This window comes from Myxine glutinosa, chromosome 7 (assembly GCF_964187855.1).
Source record: "Myxine glutinosa chromosome 7, kmMyxGlut1.1, whole genome shotgun sequence".
NCBI lineage: Eukaryota > Metazoa > Chordata > Myxini > Myxiniformes > Myxinidae > Myxine > Myxine glutinosa.
The window spans coordinates 78,103,436-78,118,269 of NC_136267.1; the positions used below are offsets into that span (position 1 = coordinate 78,103,436).

General features: G+C 43.8%; 1 protein-coding gene across 6 annotated transcripts in view; it reads left to right on the forward strand.

Moving 5' to 3' along the window:
• The first annotated feature begins 3,757 nt into the window (after positions 1-3,757).
• Positions 3,758-14,834, forward strand: part of LOC137430568 (speckle-type POZ protein-like) — a 307,794-nt gene continuing 296,717 nt past the window's right edge. The window contains exons 1-2 of one of the 6 annotated variants that reach the window (XM_078781905.1): positions 3,758-3,916; positions 4,091-4,225. The gene's annotated coding sequence lies outside the window, so the exon portion shown is untranslated. Of the gene's footprint in view, positions 4,014-4,090; positions 4,241-14,834 lie in introns of all 6 variants that reach the window. The other 5 variants (XM_078781900.1, XM_078781903.1, XM_078781902.1 and 2 more) reach the window with 5 other exon arrangements.

Consider the following 14,834-nt stretch of genomic DNA (forward strand, 5'->3'; position numbering starts at 1 on the left):
TGAGGTGGTGATGTGACAATAAAGGGGATGGGGTGGGCAGCACCAAACCGCTGTTGGAGAAGATGCTCTTGGACCTGATGGGGGAAGCTATGGGATTCTTGTTGGGTTTTCCATCAGCATGGCCAATTCACACCCTGCCCTGATGTGTGATAAGGAGCTACCGCTCGTACAATGCTCAGGAGACAGGGGGTATGAAATTACGAATATTTTTCTTGCCCTTGCCTGAGGAGATGGTATTGCCTTTGAACCCGTTTGTCTGTCTGTTTGTATGTCTGTCTGTTTGTTTGTTTGTCCGCACAGAATAAATATGGTTTTCTCTGCAACCGTTGGTCCGATTGACAGGAAATTTTCACCACAGGTGCAACTCCACATGTATAATTTTAAAATGATAATTATGACATCATCGGTCACGTTGTTCAATCGCCATATTGGAGAAACCGTTATGGAGGTGCAACAGGTGCAACTCCACCTGTGGAATTTTTAAATTATAATTATGACATCATCGGTCATGTTGTTCAGCTGCCATCTTGGAGAAACCGAAAAATGTGCACGTATATATCTCCGAAAGCACTGCATTGAAAAAATTGAGACATGGCTCATTGTAAAGAACTCTCCATGTGGAATAACATCTGCTAATGATGATGTCATAGGTGCCTCTATTATGACATCATAATTCGTCAAGTACAACACTTCATCCTATCAAGATGAAATTTATTGAGCATCATCTAGGGATAAATTGGCGAAGACGAAAAAAAAAATGATGATGACGTCATTGGTCACGTGGTTCGATCGCCATATTTGTTTTAACACAAAAGTTTTTAAAACCACTGAAAACACATCTTGGCGAGGGCCTGCAATCTCTGATTGCTCTTTCTCGTTGCTCCTTGTATTCCCTCCTGTTTGTTTGTTAAATACACTTTCATAAAATTACTTGTTTTCTGAGTGATTTTATCTGTTCTTGATCATGACTCATGAGCCACATTGGCCAATATTAGAACATCTGTTTTATGATCCAAAGTTCAATTTCATTTGGTTCTGAATAAATGGTTTGGGGACTTAGAAATGATGTAAGACTTGACGCTAAGTTGGATACAGGACTTGCCATAAATGTGTATGTACCAGTATCAAGAAATCTGATATTCGTTTTGTGAGATGGGATTGATTTTGTTAATGAGATGTATTTCTGGTCTTTGTTAGGAATGGCTGTAATGCCAATTTGATTCATACAGCTACATGAAGAAGTAAATGTATTTTATTTGCCAGATGTAGGGCGCCCCTTTATATAAACTTTTCTAGAGCATTACTTGGTTCCTCCTAAGAACACAAGGGTAGTACAGCATGCACACGAGATTTTTTGAATGCCCCTTCTTTTCTATTGTTCGACATTTTCTACAAGCTATGGAATGTCCCATATTTTCTATACTTTGCCACATGGCACATACCCTTATAAAAAGGGACCATTTCTATGCCCCTGGCATTTTACGTAATAATCTCATAAGAAACACCTTTATCTTGACAATGTAATAGCGAGTCATGTGTAAATAATCCCAACATTCTTTGAAGCCTTGTTAACTATAATTATTGTAAAGGTTATAACGACATAACCAACGTTAACTGGGATGACGTTAACCGAGGACACCCTATATTTACCTATAGATTATAAGTTTCAAATAATTTTAAACAAACAATTGAATATCATCTCTAGTTGCTTCAGATCTTCATTGGTTAGCTCTTCTCTGTGTGATTGCAGAAGTTGTGAAACATGGGCTTCTTCCACCTCAAAAACCCGCTTTGTTCGCCAAGCTGAGGATAACTTTCTTCATAGCAGGGACAACGGATTTGAATCCTTTCAAGTCATTCATACATTCAGGCCTCAACTTCCTCCACACACCATTCACTTGCACATGAGTAACTTCAGTCTAGGACCCACCGATGTTATTGATGCACAGTTCGGTGTATGTAAGGCCTATACTGTACGTACTCTGGGTAGGCTTATACACCAGTACTTATGCTACGGCTTATACACCAGTATTTAGGTGTGGTTTATACTGTAGCTTTATTAAAATGAGGAAAACCATTAGTTTGGTACTAAATTGAGGTAAAACGACTTTATAATAGAATGGTGAACAACTTTAAACGAGTATGTTCTCTATTATAGATCAGCGACTTAATAATGAAACAATGTTAACCGGACGATGTTAAGCGAGGACTGCCTGTATTCTTCTTTTTGAATATACCTGTGCAATTTTACCTGTTTTAACCTTGTATTTAATATGTAATTTTATTATACTTACCTATTTGTTATTTTAGGGTGAGGGTTATTATCGTCTTTTGTTTTTAGCTCACCTGGAACGTAGTTCCGGGGAGCTTATGCGACGGCGCGTTGTCCGTCAGTCCGTAAGTACTTGCAACTTCTTCTCCGAAACCGCTGATGGGATTGTGACCAAATTTAGCACGAATGATATTTGGTATTTTGGAACTCAAGTTTGTTCACGGCATTTAAAAAAATCGGACCCTACCGGGTCTAGGGGGGGAGGGGGGGGGGGAGAGGGGTGGGGGTTGCCCCCCAAAATAGGTATTTGCTTTCTTCTCAGAAACTACACATGCAATTCCGATGAAACTTGACCACAACGTTCCGTTCATCACCGGTGATGTATCAATGTTTGTTCCCGGCAGTTATACGGAGTGGTGGGTTGGGGGGGGGGGGAGGACCGGTTTTTTTTGTTGTTGTTGAAAGTGTTAAGATTACGTCAGTATGATTGTACATGCTGCCCTGTCTTCCAGCAACGATTGAAGTTGGTTTAAAATACCGTGATACTGTTTAAAATATATTTAGTCCGTGTAGTATACTGCCTTATTCTACCAGGTGAGCACCCAGGGGTATTGCCCCTATTTGTTTCTATTTATCAGGATAACTAATTGTTCTAATTGTCGGTCGTGATTTGGTTCACTCTTCAGCAATCCTGCAGGGGCGCAATGTAGGCTGACTATGTATTGATGCACCGGTCGGTCGATGATTGTAGGATTGTAGGATGATGTACCGGTCGGTACATACAAAATAATATGTGAAATGAAATGAAAACCTTAAAAAGCGGTAACAATATCATGTTTCAAAATATGTTTGCTTTTTCTTTTGTGATTCGATTTTCATTGACGTCTGATGATTTATTCATATAATTTGCAGATGTAGTACTGCTAAGAACCAGATTCGGTGGTGTATAATGTTTGGAGGGTCCGCTTTGAATAATCAGGTGGTTCGTTCAAACACCTTCCGAGTCTTATACCAAAATCGGTGCTCCAAACCCCGTCCGGTTCATATACCAAAGGCTTTAAAAATGGTGCGTGCTGCTTCCTTGCTTGATACTCTGCATGTATAAAGGATAGAACAGGGCTAAACAACGCTGTGGAGTCAATGGCAAACCACCCAGTGTATTATTAAACCCCTGATAAGAAACTGCTTAATCGTAAATCTAAATGTGATTTATAAACATTATTTTATTTCTGACAGCAACTATGAAAATGGCAGATTAAAAACGAAATCTCCACTGTGAGAGCCTGGCGGGGTTTGGCGGTGAAATGTATTAAGAGCGTTGTTTACTACTCTGGTTTCCTTTATATCCTTCCGTATCGAGCTGTATTTCAAATAGATATATATCGATTTCATTGAAAAAAAACCCCAAATATATTCCATCGTGTCATTAGGTTTGTGTGGGTTGCTGCTCGGATCTAAATATGTTCGTAAAAAAAAAAAAAAATTAAGCAAACTGATTGCGGAATTTTTTTTTTTACAACGACAACACCAATCCATCTTGTTCGTGTAATTCCCTTCGTATTCACGTATCCCGTCTCCAAAAGGCCGCCAGAGTATTACTGTACAGTATTTTCTCTATGCCACAAACCCTACGCTTCCATCCGGGTAAGGACTATCAGGCGCATTCAGCATTGTGTGTTGCGGAAGGGTTGTTTGTCCTTTGTACGGCTTTACTGGGGTTTTCTAAATATCTATTTTATAAGTAAATATGACTGGACCATTCTTGTAATCATTTCCGTGTATGATGTGCTAGTTATTCCTCACTTCACTGTTATTCAGTTTTTTTTAGCGGAATCTTCACCTTTATTGTCACGTCTACAGCTCGGACTACGGCTCGCCACGCCTGCTCGTTTTATTACGGGGAGTGAGAGCTCTGAGAGTTCCAAGGCGTCGGGAACTGTGTCTACTGGACCGGTGAGGGATCAAATGGTGTGTTAGCTGTGGAAGTGATGCTGAGAGATGTCTGTGCCTGTGGCTGTCTGTCTCTTTCTGTGTCTGTGCCTGTGTCTGTCTGTCTGTCTCTTTCTGTGTCTGTGCCTGTGTCTGTCTGTTTGTCTCTTTCTGTGTCTGTGTCTGCATGTTTGTGTGTGTCTGTCTCTGTCTCTGTGTATGTTTGTGTGTGTCTGTCTCTGTCTCTGTGTATGTCTGTTTCTGTGTGTGTCTGCCTCTGTGTGTGTCTGTCTGTATTTGTGTTTGTGTATGTGTGTGTCTGTCTATGTATATGTGTATGTCTGTGTCTGTCTATATGTATGCCTGTGTCTATGTCTGTGTATGTATGTCGTGGTGTTCCTGAGAACCTCAGTGAGAAGCATTATCTTTTGCTATCTTTGTCGAGAGAAAGTTTTTCATCTGTTGATCAGATACCTGCTTGCATTTGTTTATGTTTTAACGTTGCAAGAGATAAAAACTGTGCAGTGATGAAGATATTTCTTCAAAGACAGCAACTCTTTATGTTAACAGGATGTGTGCAGCCTTCAGGGTGTAAACCGTTGGGCATTGAGAGCACACCTACGGTTCATTCCAATGAGCATCAATTTCATCTTATATACTTAACTTATACCTGGTGTTGGGCCCTTATATAGTCCCTGGTGTTGGGCTAGCGGCTAGGGTGCCGGCTTAGGATCCTAGGATCCTGGGTTCGAATCCCGGTCAATCGCTGAATTAACGCCAGGGGGGTTGACTCAGCCTGTCATCCTTCCGAGGTCGGCTAATGAGTACCAGTTCACTGGTAATTCCCTGCTTGTCGTTAAAGGTGGCAAAAAGGGTTGGCGTCAGGAAGGGCATCCGGCCGTAAAACATTGCTTCAAAAGGGGACCGAAAAACAACAACAACCACCGTTCCCGAAAAAGGCCAACCCCCGCTTGCGGGGAAAAATGGCCTCTAAAGGTGTTTTTTTTATTTTTTTTATACTTAACTTATACAATACATCTTTCATCACCCCCCCTGGTGTTAATTCAGCAATCGACCGGGATTCGAACCCAGGATCCTAGGATCCCATGCCGGCACCCTAACCGCTAAGCCAACACCAGGCTTAAATAACTGATGACATCATAAATTTAATTCGTCACTCACATCAGGCTGTAGATCAGACATATGAAGTTTCAAATATGGATTTTGATCCAACTTGTTATGGCTGGCATACCACTTCACTAATGGCATCATCGTTATCACCCTATTTACCCCATGGTGAGTTTATGAAATATGCCAACTTTCAATTTTTTTCATTTAGCGGTTTCGAGAATGTCAATTTTTCCCTTTAATCCAATATGGCTGCCATACCATTTTACCTATGGCATCAGTTGTCAATAAAATATTTTCTATGTGGAGTTCCTTCTATGTTTAAAGTTTCGCATTGATTGGACAAGCAGTTGCAGTGGAAAAAAAAATTGCAGTGAAAATATATAGACTTGGACACAGTTACACAGACAGACAGACAGACAGACAGATGTTACAATAGTCTTCGAAGCCCTTCGGGGTGAGACTAATTTCTTCCACTCACTACCTTTATCTATTCAACACACTTTCCTCTCTGTCCTCTTTTTAATTTTTTTTCTATCCTGATAATCCCACCCTGATCCCCCTTCTTTTCCATTTGCCATTGTTCCTTTCCCACCCTTAAGGACAGTTTATTAATTAAGGTGCAGAATCTGTTCAATTGCCTATGAGCTGTCCAATCTGGTTTTGATTCAACCTTGTACTGTCTCGCTGGTGTTTCACAGACATGTTGTTACCTCAAAAAGTGCTCATCAGTTGGGAGCTGGGAGCTCTGCTCTGCATCTGCCAAAATTAATTTGTCGTGGATGTTAAGGATCCCACGTTATCTTTTGACAAACAGTAGGTGAGTTATCACTGGGACTCACTGGGATAAAATAGTGTCCTAATAAGTCATGTTAAGCCTGGCCAGCTGGTTTATGAAAGACTTGACCCAAGGACTTGTCGTACATGCTCTTCAAGCCACTGGCCGAATATGAAACATAGGGGCCATACCCCTGGTGCTCACCTGGTAGAATAAACGGTGTACTGCACTAACTAAAGGTATTTTAAACCAAATTAAATGGTTGCTAGAAGACAGGGCAGCATGTAGAATCATACTAACATGATCATAAGACGTTAAACAAACAAACTAAATAAATACCTATTTTTGGGGGCACTCCCTCTTCCCTCAGACCCCAATTTTTCGAATGCCTTGAACAAACATTGGTACATCATGGATGATGAAGGTTGTGGTGAAGTTTCATCAAAATTGTGTTTGTATGTTCTGAGAAAAAAGCAAATACCTATTTTGGGGGGCAAGCCCCAAAATGAGCACGAGTCAAGAGGTCAAATTAGACTATCAAGAACAGGATATCACCTTGTGAATATGCCATTTGAAGACCGAAGTGCAGTATACTGTTTATTCTACCAGGTGAGCGCCAGGGGTATTGCCCCTATGTTTTTAAATGCCAGGAACAAACTTTGGTACAACACGGGTAATTAAGGTTGTGGTCAAGTTTCATCAGAATTGCATGTGTAGTTTCTGAGAAGAAAGCAAATACCTATTTTGAGGGGTAACCCCTCCGTAAACCCCCAAAGGGGCAGATTTTTTTTTAATGCTGTGAACAAACTTTTGTACGTCACGGGTGATGAAGGTTGTGGTAAAGCTTCATTGAAATAGTGCAGTGTGTGTAGTTTCAGAGGAAAAAGCAAATTCCTATTTGGGTGGTCAAAGCTGGATTCACGTTGACACCGGTAGACCCCCTTACACCCCGATCTTTTTAATGCCGTGAACAAACTTTAGTCAAAACACAACAAATATAATTTGTGCCAAATTCGATCGCAATCCCATCAGCGGTTTTGGAAAAGAAGTTTCAAGTGTTTACGGATTGACGGATTGACGGATTGACGGACGGACGGACTGACGGACTGACGGACTGACGGACTGACGGACTGACGGACTGACGGACTGACGGACTGACGGACTGACGGACTGATGGACTGACGGACTGACGGACGACGCGCCATCGCATAAGCTCCCCTGAACTTTGTTCCAGGTGAGCTAAAATTTTGACTTTCTGTAGGATGGTGATGATAATTTTATTATTATCAGCCTGAAACACAGTGATTACTTGCATTATAGAGACACAGAGATTTTCAGAACCAACATATTATTTGCATCTATCCCCTTGCACACTTTCAACAGCGTACTGTAAGACCCTAGTTTATGCCGGTTTCCTGAAAAGTGTGACGAATATCGAAACGACGAAAATCGGAGCAAATTTCTCACAATTAATGGTATAGAGGGCGGGCAGGGGCGGTGTGTTTCTAATGTTACCATTTCAGGTATTATATTTCGTTTTTTACCGATGATATCACCCTTTCTTTATTAATGACAGTTATATTCAAGTACACACAGGTATACAACAACAGGCATTTTAAGGCCATTTTCCCTGCTAGAGTGGGGGTTAGCCTTGCAGGTCCCATGACGATCTTCTCTTTTTTGCCCTATTTTCTGCATCTCCCCTTGTTAACCCCCTTGACCGCATTTCTTCTTCCACGACCTTTAGCCAAGTCTTTCTCGGTCTTCCCCATCCTCTACTTCCTTCTACATTCATTTCCATCACTCTTCTCCACCAGTCACTTTCATCCTTCCTCAACACATGACCAAACCATCTCAACCTGTTTCTCTTCACAGCATCCATCACAGGCTCTATTCCCATCATTTTTCGCAATTCATCATTTGTCTTCCTCTCTCTCAACGATACTCCGCACATCCATCGAACCATTCGCATTTCCACCCTTCCCAGCCTTCGTTGCTGCTCTACATTCATTACCCATGTCTCGCTCCCATAAATCATAACACTTCTCACACATGCAGCATACACCTTTCCCTTCAGCTTCAACAACACTCCCCTCCTCGTCAGCATGCCACTCAGTTCCCAAAACTTCTTCCATTCACATCTTACTCCAGAAACCGTTGTCGAGTCTGATCCACCTTCTCCATTCAGCATGTCTCCTAGGTAGCAAAATGTTTTCACACCTTCCAGCTTCATGCCGTCTCCAAGATCCATCTCAACATTTCCTCCATCTGCAGCTCCCTCTGTGCACACCTTACACTTGAATGTAGCTGCCACACTGGTTAATGACCCTCTCAGACCACTACATTTTTGATGAACCCACTCAGCGCACATTGTACATTGAATGGAGTTCACTCCGACACCCTTCCTGCACACAGCACACGGCCAATTCCCAGTTCTTTCCACCTCTCCACTTGCCATCACCTTCGTTTTTCCGATATTCACCTTCAGACCTTTTGTCTCCATACATTCCTTCCAATTGTTCATCTTCTCCTTCAGTCCATTCATACTCTCCCCAATCAACACCAGGTCATCTGCATACAACTCCCACGGTAAACCCTCCTTTATATTACGAGCCAGCACCTCCATCACAGCTACAAATAGTAGTGGACTGAGGTATAAGTCCACACAGGTATAAAAAAAAACAATTACCAGACATTTATCTGAAAATAAACCTCTTCAGGAAGCAGTTAAAGTTGGCGGTACGTCGTCTTCTTCCTATTTCTTCAATGGATGTGGGCATATTTACGGATCAGAGGCAAGCTTAATTAACCCAGCAATATAAAGGGGGCACCATTCAACAGCATCCATTCGATTAATAACATCTAATTTCACTTCTAACGTAACACTTTTACGATGCCTCTTAGCCAATCTATAGTACAGTACATTTCTTTATGTGCAAAGATCTTGAGCTTTATGTGCTCAGATCTCGCGAGATCTTGGAGACGGTGGCAGGGGTTTTCGACGGTCCACACGTTTTTCAAAGATAAGTCTGTTCACAATTGTATTTTGTCGAAACTGTATTTATCGTTCGGTGTGTGAACTTATAGTGTCCCCCTTGGAAGTTTCTCGGTGTTTATCTTTCATAAATTAAAGCGTCGCGAGCAAGGCCTTGCAGCCTCAGGCTTCCCCCGTCGAAGGTTGTTCCTTCCTTCGCTGTTTTGCTAGCTTTTTTGATTTCCCCTTCTCCACCAAGCTTCACCAAACATCTACTATTTGTCTAACGTTGTAACCCCCACACCCCCCCGCCCCCAAAACAAACAAAAAAACAAACAAAAAAAACTTTTATTTCCCTTTCTCCTCGTGTGCTTTTGCCTCTGCCCACGTGCGCTGTCTCGCCCCGCCCCCATTTTCCCCTTGCCTTCCACCTTTTGCCCTGTTCAAGTGACTCGTGGTCGTCGCTCTAGGCTTCCTCTCCCCATTGGTATTTTTGTGAATATAAGATTGTTCTTCACAGTTCTGTTTAAATATGTTTCAACTATCCCCTTCAGTGTTTTATTCAGTGGTTTATTACAACACGCTGTTTTTCTTCTTATTTAAAAGGCTCCTTTCAATTTCCTCTTCAACTCATTCCATTTCAAAAAAATATTCAATCTCTTATGATTCCAAATCACTCCATGCTCTAAATTCTCATTCATTCCATCCCTACTCCATCGTTCTTAAACGAATCGCTAACTTGAAAATCACAACAAACCCAATTTGTTATAAATGTTCATCTTTCATTAATCATCCACTTTCTAAACTCCCCCCTTGCCCCTCCCCTTCAAATCTCCCCCCCAACCATCCCTCCCAAATTCTCCCTCCTCCCACCTCCTCAAAGCTGCCTCCTCCCCACTTCCTCTCCCTCCTATGTCATACCTCCACCTCCCCCAACCTTATACTTTCCTCTGCCCCCCCTCAAACAAACTCTCACTGTGCCTCATTCCATCACCATCAAACCTTTCGTCCTCCTCATCCTTCCCTTTCTTGTAACTCTTCTGTAATCTCTGACACACTATCAACTGCTCTTCCTACATCCCCCTCTCACCCTTCATCTGACCCTACCCCTCCCCTCCCCTGTCCTGCACCCGATGCTCCCCCTCTCTCCTCACTAACGGTATGGACCTCAAACATCCGGGGCCTTCGCTCAAACCTGATTGATCTCTCCATTCAGGTTGCTTCTGAAAATCCAGACTTGATCTGCTTAACAGAAACTTTCCTCCTTCAAGATGTCTCTGATTCCTTAATATCTCTTCCTGGTTACTCCCTCCTCCGGTACGATAGACCTGATCCTCGTCCTGGTGGTGGGGTGGCTATCTTTATCAAAAACTCTCTTCCTCACTCTCCCTGCACTGCCCTCTCTCCACCCCACCCACAGGAGTACCTCTGGCTACGGCTTCCTCTCCGCTCCCACCTTTTGTTCATATGTGTTCTGTACCGTCCTCCAAACAGTGATGACTCCATTTACATTTCTCTGTCAGACAACATGGACCAACTTCTATCAACTCATCCAAACTCTCTCTTCCTCATATGTGGCGACTTCAACTGTCATCATGCCAGCTGGCTGGGTGTGGGTTCATCTCTCACCAGCCAGGGCACCTCAGCAAAGGACTTCTGCGACTCATTGGGACTGACACAATCTGTCAATTTCCCGACCCGGATCTCAGTCAATGGAGTATCTTCTCTTCTAGACTTGGTTATGACTAACTTCCCTGCAAATGTCTGCTGCTCTTCTTCTGCTCCAATCAGTTCTTCTGATCATGTGCTTGTTAAAGTGGACATCTCACTGGCCATTCTCAGAGAGCCTCCTCAGCGCCGACGAGTCTGGCATTTCACTCAGGCCGACTGGCACGGTCTGCAAGCAGCCATCAATCAACTGGACTGGTCTCCCATCTCTAATGCCTCTGACATCAATTCTTCCTGGGAATTCTTCCAAAGCAAACTGCTCTCTCTCATGCACAGATTTATCCCATCTCGTCTTCAGTTGTCTTACCCTTCCTCCCGTCCATGGTACACTGAATCTTGTGGTGAGGCAGTTGCCCTGAAACAACTTGCCTTTGCGTCTTGGAAGGCAAATCCAACTGAAGGCAATCTCAGTTCCTTCCACCAAGCTCGAAACAAGTGTGTTTCTACCCTCAGGAGTGCCAGGAAGCACTATCTCTCCACACTCAAGATTGAACTCTCAAACCTGTCTCCTTCCTCCAAATCCTGGTGGCGTCTGGTCAAATCCGTTTCTGGTGTTTGTTCCCCCTCCATCCCCTCCCTTACCTCAAATGGCTACACAGTTGACACCGCACGTGACAAAGCTGAATGCCTCAACTCTGTGTTTGCCTCAAAATCTTGTGTCCCAAACCCATCTCTCTCTGTTCCCACCTTTCCCAGTCGAACCCAACTGCTCCTGGACTCTGTGTCCTTCTCTCCTGACAAGGTGGAGAAGTTTTTATCAAACCTCGACTCTGATTCTGCAACTGGACCAGATGGCATCAGCCCTCGGGTCCTAAAATCCTGCTCTGCCACTCTATCTCACCCTCTCTCTGTTCTTTTCACCCTCTCTTTTGCTCAAGGTCATCTGCCAGCATCTTGGAAATCAGCAAACATTACTGCTTTACACAAAAAAGGTGCAAAAACAGATCCTTGCAACTACAGACCAATCAGCCTGCTCCCAATTATCAGCAAAGTCATGGAATCCATCATTGCTTCAGATATCAAATCCTTCCTCTTCTCCAATGGCTTGATCTCTGATCATCAATTTGGATTCAGACCAGGTCATTCTACTCTGGACATGTTGCTTCTGCTGTCTCAACAATGGATGGAGGTCCTCAATGCCAAACAGGAAATCAGAGCTGTCTCACTTGACATATCACGTGCCTTCGATACGGTCTGGCACCCAGCTCTGCTCACCAAACTCACCTCCTATGGTATTCAGGGAAATCTCCACTCATGGCTTGCAGATTTCCTCTCTGGTCGTAGGCAAAGTGTGGCCCTGAATGGATTTCTCTTCATCTTCCCTCCTGTTCTGGCTGGAGTTGCCCAAGGTAGTGTTCTGGGCCCTGTGCTATTTCTGGTCTTCATCAATGACCTCTCCAAAAAGGGTTGGCGGCAGGAAGGGCATCCGGCCGTAAAACATTGCTTCAAAAAGGGGACCGAAAAACAACAACAACCACGGTCCCCGAAAAAGGCCAACCCCCACTTTGCGGGGAAAAATGGCCTCTAAAGGTGTTTTTTAAAATTTTTTATCAATGACCTCTCCGACACTCTGGAAAATCCTCTCTATCTCTTTGCTGATGACTCCACTATCTGCCGCTCCATTCCTCATCCCGCAGATCGGCAGTCTGCAGCCTCCTCACTCTCTGCAGACCTGGACAAAATCACAGACTTGTCAAACAAGTGGAACATGTCTTTCAATCCTGACAAATCTCACACTCTTACAATGTCTCTCCGAAAGGACCGACTGGACAACCCTCCCATCCACTTTCTGAATAATCCTCTCCAAGAAGTTCTGTCACTCAAGCTTTTGGGTCTCACTATCTGCCATGATCTTTCCTGGGAAAACCACATTTCAAATCTGGCCTCCAACGCCAGTCGCCGACTGGGCATCCTCCGTCGTGCGAAGTCCTTCCTTGGCACACCTGAGCTCCTCACCACATACAAGGCTTTCATCCGCAGCTCAATGGAATACTGCTCTCCCCTCTGGGCTGGTGCTCCTGCCTCACACCTAGCTCGTCTTCACGCTGTTGAAACCAAAGCATTCAGAATCATTGGAATCTCCCGCGATGAAGCTACCTCCAAGGGCCTCTCACTCACTCACCGCAGGCAGGTTGGTGGTCTTTCCGTCTTCTACCGACTCCTCTCTGGCCTTGCCCCCCCAGCTCTCTCTGGGCTCTGTCCCGCAAATATTCCTACAGGTCGCACAAGATCTGCCTGCAACCCTCTTATGGTCAAACTGCCAAAATCAAGACTCTCTGCTCACCTTCACCCCTTCATTCCTCTTTTCTCCCGCCTCTGGAACAAACTCCCTCACTCTCTTCAATCCCACTCCACCCTCCAGGTCTTTAAAACAGCTGTTCACCACCATCTCTTATCTTCCCCCATCCAAAACCTTGAACTTTTCTACCCCCGCTAATTTCACCCCAATTCCACTTTTTTGAAATTCCAACTTCTGTCCTGGAAGTCCTTGGTGTCCTTGTGTTTTATACTCCTCCCACCTCCCTTCCCACTCCTCCTCCCCCCCCAAGCCCTATCCCTCCAGAACATCTCCCTGCTCTCAAATGTTGTGTTTGTGTGCTTCCCCTTCTCTCCCCATCTTGTCTTCCGCTCCCTCTTTTTATATATTTTGTTTGTCTGGTTGATTTGTTTGTGAAATAAATGTTAGCTCTTTCACGAGCCTCGATTCAGTATACAACAACAACAAAAAAAAAAGAAAAAAAAAAAGGACACAAGACTGTTAAAGACCCAAAATACCCCGAAGAACCTAAAATACCCCAAATACCCATAAACACCCTGAAGGCCTAGAAGACCCCAAAGACCCTTAAATACCCCGAAGACCCAAACTACCCCAAAGGCCATGAAGACCCCAAGGACCCAAATGACCCAGAGGACTTAAAAGACTGACACATCCCTGAAAACCAAAAATATCCCAAAGACACCAAGACTCTTAAAGATCCAAAGGACTACAAAAACCAGAAAGACCCCGAATACCCAAAAGACCCTGAAGACCCAAAATAATGCGAAGACTGTTAAAGACCCAAATGACCACGAAGACCCAAAATGCTCCAAATACCCCCAAAGACCTTTAAATACACCGAAGACCGGAAGGATTGAAAAAACCCAGAAGATTGAAAAGACCCAGCAGACTGGAAAGACCCTGAAGACACAAAATACCCCGTAGACCCTTAAATACCTGAAAGACCCCAATGACCCAAACAATCCAAAAGACCGAAAAGACCCCGGAGCCCCTTAAAGACACTGAAGACCCAGTGGACCCCAACTTACCTCGAAGACCCTTAAACACCCCAAAGATCCATATCGAGGACCCAAAAGACTCAAATGATCCAAAAGACACCGATGAACCAGAAGACCCAAATGACACAAAAGCCACAAAAGATGCTGAAGATACTGAAGACCCCAAAGACCCAAAAGACCCCAAGGACTCCAAAGACCCAAAAGAAGAGTAATTATGCCTCTTGCATTGGAATTGTAGATGGTGGCTTGCAAACTGAGCCTCAAGGTCGGTGTACAGAAGCGGTATTTTTTAAATCACAATAAATACAAGGCACAGGGAGGTGAAATTTGTTGCACGTGATGTGCAATGCGTGCAGAGGAAAACGAGTGTTCATTCACGTCTTTCGGATGTCTAGCAAATAAAGATGATTTAAGCACCCCTGACATTTGGCCCAGACTTCAGACTTTGGCATGCTCATGTGACTGTACTGTCAAAAACTGTTCCAACCCGTCATTTTTGACGGGCTTCATACTAGTGCCCTTATAAAAGGCCTTTGTCTGAGGTCATTTTTCCTTTTAACGATGTGTATTTGACACCTTAGGGTTGAGAGGGGTCGATGTGTATTTGACACCTTAGGGTTCTTGGGTGAGGACTTGGTTTTGGGAGGTGGAAGTTTAGGACTTGGGGGTTTGTGGGTGTTGGTTGGGAGAGGGGGAAGAGGGGGGATTGGGGGGAGTTGAAGGCTTGGTCACATTTTACACATCGTGGA